This window comes from Magnolia sinica, chromosome 2, assembly GCF_029962835.1.
Source record: "Magnolia sinica isolate HGM2019 chromosome 2, MsV1, whole genome shotgun sequence".
In the NCBI taxonomy this organism is placed as follows: Eukaryota; Viridiplantae; Streptophyta; class Magnoliopsida; order Magnoliales; family Magnoliaceae; genus Magnolia; species Magnolia sinica.
Genome location: NC_080574.1, coordinates 10,902,930 through 10,911,833, shown reverse-complemented (window position 1 = coordinate 10,911,833; position 8,904 = coordinate 10,902,930). Strand labels below are relative to the sequence as shown.

The 8,904-nt window shown below is 42.5% G+C and overlaps 1 non-coding gene across 1 annotated transcript; it reads left to right on the top strand.

Annotated features, from left to right (window-relative positions):
* Positions 1–232: 232 nt before the first annotated feature.
* Positions 233–339, top strand: LOC131238201 (small nucleolar RNA R71). The gene has a single exon (XR_009167611.1). It is a non-coding gene; the product is annotated as a small nucleolar RNA R71 (small nucleolar RNA).
* The last annotated feature ends 8,565 nt before the right edge of the window (positions 340–8,904 follow it).

The window sequence follows — 8,904 nt, the reverse complement described above, 5'->3', positions numbered from 1 at the left end:
TTCTTTCAAGAGATATAATCCACCTTTCTCCTTTAATTGAGTCGGCCTAGACGTGGTGTTTGACTTTGGGTAATAGTCCCAGGATTGTGTTTTTTCAGCAAGACTATCGAGGTAATCCCATACCTCGTCAACATCTTTATTAATGAACTCTCCATTACAAATTGTCTCGACCATTTGGCGCATGGAAGATGTCAGTCCATCGTAGAAAAAATTTGTAATGTGCCACGTTTCAAATCCGTGTTGTGGGCATGAACTGACCAAATCTTTGAACATTTCCCAACATTGGAAGAATGTTTCATCTTCCTTTTGGGCAAAGTTCATGATTGCTTTTCTGAGGGTAATCGTTTTATGATGTGGGAAGAATTTTTTTATGAATTCCCTCTGCATGTCGTTCCATGTGCTAATGGATCTAGGACGCAGTGAATGTAACCACATCTTAGCTTTCTCTTTTAAGGAAAAAGGAAAGAGTTTCAGCCTAATTGTATCCTCAGATACATTAGGAAAACATAATGTAGCTATAATCTCATCGAACTCTTTCAAATGAAAATATGGACTCTCTGATTCAAGTCCATGGAATTTGGGAAGGAGTTGGATAACTCCTGGCTTGATGTCCATTTGTCCTGTGTTTTCAGGGAAAATCATGCATGAGGGCGTACTCACTCCCGCCGGTTGTAGATAATCTCGTAAAGTATGAGGCGGGGGTGCCTGTTGCACCTCATTCTCATCTTGGGTATCCTCCACCCTGGGTGGAAGTAGAGGAGGTTGGTCTTCAGCCATAACTTTAGTTAACTCAGGGGATTTCGAGCGGTGTCTAGTCCTGTGATGGATAGTCAACCCCTCAACCAATCCTCCTTCAGTCAAGAGACGTCGAGTGTCGTCACGGGCCCACTTGGGCATGAAACACTCGCAGCCCTCAATCAAATTCGAACGAAAAGAAAATCTAGAAAGAAGGAGAGAGAGAGTTGGAAAGGAGTTACCAAATTGGAGGCCCTAAGTTGAAGACCTGCAAAATAAAATAAAATAAGTTAGATTCTAAAAAGAGAAGAACAATCCTTTAAAAGAAAGATAGAAGTGAACTAGCTTCTAAAAGAAGAGAGCCCTAAACTAGAAAGTAAATTAAAAAGAGAACTGAAAAATAGAAAGTAGAGAAGGAGCTTACTGAATTAGAAATTTCTATCTTAAAGCCTACAAAATAGGAAGGTTAGTTTCTAAACTAAAATTCTACAATTAGAAAGTAACTAAAAATAGAAATAGAAAGTTAATTTCTAAAAAGGGGAATAACTAACCAAGTTTCTAAAAACAAAAGAGGAAGATTTCTAAAAATAAACTATTTCCTACAAATAGGAAAATACTAGAATTAGAAAAATTTAAACCCTAACTTTAAAAGAGGAAAAGTAGAGAATTTATGAAGGAATTACCAATTTAGGAACTTATGTCAGGATCCTACAAAATATGGAAACAAGTTAGTTTAAAAATAAAATAAAATATAAACCTTTAGCCTAAAGTTAGTAAAATCCTAATCCTAAACTAATTCTAAAACTAATTAATTTCAGAAAAACGTAACTGTCAGTCCCCGGCAACGGCGCCAAAAACTTGTTCACTCCCCAAGTATAGGGTTGTGATGTAGTAATAAACTCGGTAAGACCGAGGTCGAATCCACAGGGACTGATACCTGTACGTTATCTGAAACCAAGTAGAACTAGAACTAGACTAAGATGTGATCTAAACCAAATAGAATTTAAAGAGTAATTGTAGAATAATTATCTAATCACTTAAGGAATTCAGAGGAAAGAAACTAGGGATTCAGAGGATCCACTTGTAGGGATCAGGGAGATCTTATGCCTGCATTAAGATTCATGGAAATCAAGCTGAACCTACTTGATTTAGTCTTCATGTGATGAAAGGAATATGAATCAGAATGGATTCTATCATCAAACCATGCCCAGGAGACAGAGCAAACAACAAAATTAAACCAATTACCAACCAATCAGATGATTGTGAAGGTTAGGAAGGATACCGCCATCCAGCCATGCCCAGGAGACGATGGCGAACAACAGGGCTTCCTGACGTCACAATCAAAATACGGAAAAGGAAATACTCAAAGCCATTGCAAACCTATTGTAATGTCAGTCACAACAGGCCATTAAAGACTAAAAATATTCTCATAATTAAATCAAAATTTAATTCAGTCTAAATAAAAGGCATAATAACAGTCTCCCATCACGCTACAGGCTTCACCTCTTAGCCCTAGCTAAGAGGTTCAGCCAGACATGAATGGCTTGAACTCAAAGCAAATAAAAAGAAAAAGAAAACGAAAAATAAAAGAAAAATAAGAAAAACTTCTTATCTTTTCTCTCTCATCTTTTCTCTCTCTCTCGTCTTCAGCAGAAAGTCAAGCTCCCTGTCTTCTCCTTGTGCAGCCGTCCAAGCCCAACTCCTCCTGTCCCTCCAAAACTCTACAGCAGCACTCTCTTCACGGCTCAGCAACCCTGCTCCGTTTTCCTCTCCCGTTCAAGCCGTTGCTGCTCCTGTCCCTCTTTTGCTTATAAAGTCTGCTAGTAGTAGCGGAGAGGCCTGGCTGGAGTCAGATTGTATGCTCCGCACCCCTCTGAAACTCCTTGCGCAAGTCTGTTTACGCAGCCACAGAAACAGCAGCGCCCGGGCTCTACTTGGACACACGGCCTGCGCTGGGATGATGGTGGGCCCATTTCTTGGATCTTCTCGCGAGATCGGGTCCATTCATTGGACTGTACACGGAAAACCGGTCGTACATGGCCATTTTTCGTCTGTTTTGGTGTGGCCCACCTGAGCTTTTTAGATCGTCGTCCGAGTTGCGTTTAAACGATGAAGAACTGATCATGCAGCTCTCTTCAAATTCGCTCTCCTAGGTGTGCATGAGCTGGATCGTTGGAGACTTCTGAACGGTTCAGATCATTGAACAGTTCCTTGCCACAAATGGAAAATGGCCCCGATCTTCCGATCACGAGCGAACAGAGCGTTCGCTCTTCGTGCGCTGAGATGATGGTGGGCCCCAATTAGACATCTTTTTGAAAAATCCACTCCGTCCATTATGATCCTTTCAAAAATCCATTAGGGAATGGATAGTTTTGAATTGTTTTATGCGTGGCCCACAAGAGTTTTCTCACTGCCGTCCATCTTCCATTTTGACAGTTGAAATCTGATATATGCCATCTCCTAAAATTCTGTCACCTAGGCGTTGGTAATACAGCCTTTGAAATCTTAATGGACGGCCTGGATCTGCTAATTACATGATGAGTGGGGCCCACTAAGCAAACCGACAGCTGGACAGCGTTACGCTGTTGCGTAATTGAAGAATTTGAGTTTGTGTCGGTCAGCGCCTGCTGACCGACTTTGAGTTGCAGACTGTACACATGCAATGCACATGGGGTCCATCATGGTGTGTGTACAAAATCTCCTCCGTCCATCTGGTTCTTCACATGATTTAAGGCGTCGAGACCGAAGATGAGGCGTATCCAGAGATCAGGTGAGCCCCAGATCAGTAAATTGTGGGCGAAAATGTCCGTTGGGCCACTTCCACAGCGATCCAATGGATGAAATTATACATGTACGGTTCATTTATGGTCCTCAGGCCACGTATGAAGTTTCGAGCCGAGTGGATGGTGGAAACCCTATGATCTTGCATTCTGACTAACTTTCAGGCCACTTAAGCTTCAGTTTCTCAATTTTCTCGGATCTCTGGTATGTATATCTATCGATCTCGGTCCCCTGGAGTCCATTCCTTGCTCTGGTGACTTCGGAGCGTTAAATCTATGCTTTTAATACTCTTTTCCAGCCAAAGCTCCTTATTACATCCTGCAACAAAAAACACGATTAAATTATAATATTAGGCATTATCGTGTATGTAAAATCAGGCAGTAATCGGGGTCTGATATGCAATATTCGACCCTCAACAATGGGTTAATGGTAGGCCTAACCGTCATATGAGTGGCGTGAATACTTGAAGGTGAAACACAAATATCAGCTTGATCTAAAACTTCGACTGTCCCCAAGAATTTTTCAACGGTAAATGTTCAATTCACATTGTTTCTGGTGGTGTGGTCCATTTGAGCTTTGGATATACTCCATTTTTGAGATAAATCTCTAAAATTATGTGTTAAAAGAGATAGACGGAGTGGATACAATGTATGAATGAAATTGGGGCCCACGGAGTTTACTCAGTATGCAATCCGCTGCCAAACGCGTCACACACCAGTACAGCTGTAGCGCTGTACTGGAAACGGACGGGCTACTCCATTGCCACCAGTCATCGCTCTGTGGACCCCACCATGATGTATGTGTTTCATCCATGCCCTCCATCTATTTTTATAGATCATTTTATGTTATTAGAAAAAAAATGAGGTATATCGAAATCTCAAGTGGACCACATTATAGGAAACAGTATTGAATGAACATTGACCATTAAAAACGTTTTGGAGGCTATAAAAGTTTTTGATCAAGCTGATATTTGTTGTTTCCCTTCATCTGAGTCCTTATGACCTAATCAACAGATTAGATGTCAAATAAATAGTACAGTGGGCCTTAGGAGGATTATAATGGTGGATATCCAATCATCATTGTTTTCCTGTGGTGTGGTCCACCTTGGATTTATATCCCTATCTTTTTTTTATATAAAGCCCTAAAATGATCTATAAAATGGATGAACAGAATGTATGAAACACCTACATCATGGTGGGGTCCACAGAGCACCGACCATCAGCCACGGGCTGGAGTCAAGGGGAGTAGCCAATCCTTCTTCCAAGTTCTCTATTTTTTGAGCTGAATAGATGGGATTTTGAAGCGTTGCGGTGTTCACAGCAACTTGGGAGAGAGGATCCTGAGATACCATTTACGGGAATTCGAAGTTGGGTTTTGTACCTGACGTGGGTCTTAAGATGTCGAGGAATCGTTGGGGTATGATGGTGCTTACAGACGCCATTGCTGATGAATCTGTGTGTGTGTGTGTGTGTGTGAGAGAGAGAGAGAGAGAGAGAGAGAGAGAGAGATGGGTTGGGTGGGTTTTTTTTTTACTAGTAACTACACCGGTGCGGTCCGAATCAAATCAGGTCAGATCCAAATGGATCGGATTTCGGTTCGGTTTGATCGGATTTGCTACATACCCTAATCCGATACGATTGTCGTTCGAATCTGACCAATCCTACCCTAACCTAACCGATTCAAGCCATTGGTTCTGTTCGAATTGAGGTGGATCGGGTCGGATCCGCCGGACCGGGTTCATTTTGCCCACCTTTACGCTGGAGGCAGGGAGTTCCTGCCTCCGGGACGCAGAGGATCTGCACTCTTTAGGTTAAAATGTTATTGGACTTTTCATTTATCATAAAACTTGAAATGTGCAGAGCCAGGTCCCTACTTTCTAGTGGAGTACGCATTACAACGTGCCACATGCATTCGGATCACACGTGCTAGATCAGGGACGTTCATCGGGTAGGCCCTGTAGTGGATGCATTTTAGGCCAAAAATCAAGCTGGCCCACTAATCTAGTGGGCGAAACGTGCGTGTGAATGTGTACCATTGGTTGTCCATTTTCTTCTGTAGCATTTTCCCTTCTGCACGTTTGTCCCCCGCTCCCACCTTATTAATTGCGGAAGGGAGTTCCTCCTAAGGAATATTTGCCAGCCCACTGGTTCATGAAAAGGACTGAAATCTCAAATGATTTCCACATCAGCGTATCATCGAACGACATAATTGCGTACTTTCCTACTGTGCGGGGCAGGATTTGATTAGTAGGTAGGTAGAGATGGCCCATTTGATTGGTAGTGTAAGTTCTAACATGCTTTGTATGAGATTATACCTGACAGCCCCCTGCCTTTGGTCCGAGCATCCATCGTCCATGGTAGTTGTTTGCCTACAGCTAGGGCTGAAAATCCGGCGGGTTGGGCCGGGTTAACCCAAGGTTCCTGTAACTCAACCCTAATCCAATCCAACCCAACCCAACCTCGGATTAGAAATTCTCAACCCAATCCCAACCTAAGCGGGCTCGGTCGGGTTAATCAGGTTAGTCAAGTGGATACATGCTAATACTTTCGTTATTACATTAGTCTATTATATTACAATACATGTTTTCTTTTTTGTACCTATGATTTTATTAATTATATATGTTGTTATTTATGATAAATAACTTCATTTTTTCTAAACAAACAAGCTAAAATATAGGTCTACTCATTTAAAAGTCATGTTGTGCAGTACATAATCTATTTGAGAGAGAAATCTAGCATATCTTGTTAGCTTAAGTCATCAGAAATGGTGTGGACCAATAAGACCTGACGGCACTAGAATTTCCTATTGCCTTCAACACAGACGACCCATACTCAATTATCATTTATAACTTATATAACAATCGGGTTCAAGTTGGGTCGGTCAACCCGATCCCTCAACCCAAGCCTAACCCAACCTTTATTAGGTCGGTATTTATATAGCCCAAGCTTGAGACCAAACCCAACACATCCCATCTGAGCCCAACCCAATGTCGGCCGGTCACGGGTCAGTCGGGTTGAACCCGCCCGACTTTCAGCCCTACATACAGCACACAGTAATCTCCGTGGGTCCACCCTGTTGCATGTATACGTTATATCGACTCTCATAATCTGTTTTTAAGTTTATTTTAGTACACGAGCACAAATATCAGACAGTTAAAAAGCTCATGCGACCTCCAGGGGAAACAATGGAGATAAAGACGGCAGGGATTGGGTACTACCCTCACCAGGGCCTAGCTAGAGACCGACAGTCCTGTTAAGGGCTCTGTGGGTCCCACCGTGATGTAAGTGTTTTATCCATGCCGTCCATCCGTTTTCAAAAATTATTTTATATAGTGAAACCAAAAATGAGGATGATCGAATGCTCAACTGGGCCACACCACAGGAAACAGTGGGTTTGAATGCCTACCGCTAAAAACCTCTGGGGCCACTGAAGTTTAGGATCACGCTGATATTTATGTTTTCCCTTCGTCCACGTATACGTGACCTTATGAACAGGTTGGATAGAAAATAAACATTACAGTTGGCCCTACGAAGATTTCAACTGTGATCTACTTGAGCCTTTTATCCTTTTATGGCTCATGGCTTGAAGTGAGAAGGAGAAAGGGATGAAAGGTGCGGGTATAACACATACATTAAAAGTGGGACCCACAGAGCCTCCGCTGCAGGTAATCAGTGTCCACATCCGTTGTACACGTGTTAGACCTGCAGGCTAAAGTGTGACTGACCATAGGGAACAGTAGGGATGGAGATGCTCACCGTTGAAACCACCTCCTGGCCCACTGAGATGTCCGGAGGCCCACTAAGATGTTACATGAGATCCAACCCATCTATAAGTATAGTCTTACCAAGACGAATTGAAAAACCAAATACAAGCTTGAAAAGTTTGAATTGCCCCAAAAATACTCAACAATAACGCCCCAATATCACTTTCCTCTTTCCCCTGTTGTGTGACCCACGTTAGTTTTGGATCAATCTTATTTTTTGGACTCACGTTCTGACATGATTTGCCACAAAGGATGGATAGAGTGGATGCCACGTACACATCACAGTGGGGTCAGATCGGCTGGCGAGTCAACTGGCCCGACACACTTCTGAGGCGGGTTTGGATCATGCTAAAATGGGGAGTGGTATGGGCTTTGGGTTAGACAATGAGCCCATTTAAGTATATGGGTCTGGTATGTACCAAACCCAAACCAAACCCAAACCAATCAAACCATCCCATATAGCTTATCAATGGGCCGAGCTAAATGAGGCTACTTTCTCTGGCCCAAAACCCAAAACAAATTCATGGATCCATATGCAAAATGTATATTATATATGCGTCCACTAAATAGACAGAGTTTTGCATACCTTTAGGACCATATTCATGTTGAAACTGAGTATTGTCACAGGGAATCAAGTTACTGATCAAACCCTACCCAACGACAATTCAATGGGTCAGGTCAGTCAGGATTGGTCTTGATTAATTTTAAGTGGGTTGGGTTGGGCAATGGAGTCAGTTTTGGGCCAACTGATTTAGGCCCATTTGGACACATCCTCAGAAGGGAGCGTTTGAAGATTAAACGCTGTTTTGAGGCAAACCACAGTGTATTGCATGTTTGGATGAACTTTCGCAGTGGGCCTGGGGATGTGCCCAATCAATCTTATTACATGTTTGGGGCTATACCCATGTTTATTAGGGCCCACTGTTTGAACGATCATATTTAGATTACACGTACGCCACACGCAGAATATAGCTGTATGCATGTTTGTCTATGGGCTATCATACCATGTGAGTCTAACGAATGGCACCCAACGTTATTTGGGGCGCCTTCATGTATGAATTCTATATCCACATAGTCCATCCGATTTGCCAGATCATTTTAAGGCTTGAGGCCAAAAATAATGAAGATCCAAACCTTAGTTGGGCCATCCTATAGGAAACCGTGGTGATGGAACATCCTACCATTAAAAACTTCTTAGGGTCCACCGTAATGTTTCTGTAATGTTTATTTGCCATCCAACCTGTTGATAAGGTCACATAAACTTGGATGAAGGGAAAAAAACAAAAATCAATTTGCTCCAAAACTTTGGTGGTGCATTAATCTTCAATCACCACTACTTCCTGTTGTACGGTCCACCGAGAATTGGATCTACTTCATTTTTGGATGGATGTCCTAAATGATCTGGAAAAACGGATGAATGGCATGGATATAGACTACATACATCAAGGTGGGTTCCCACAGTAAGGGCCGCACCATCTTGGGTGAGGTCGGCCGCCCTTAGAGGGTGTAAGATTACATCATTGGGTTTAGGTTTTTGATTCCCATCTCCGATGCACTGTGTGATCCTTTCAAGGGAATGGTGATGGCTACAGGCATTAAACTCATATGGAGAGAGATGATGAGCT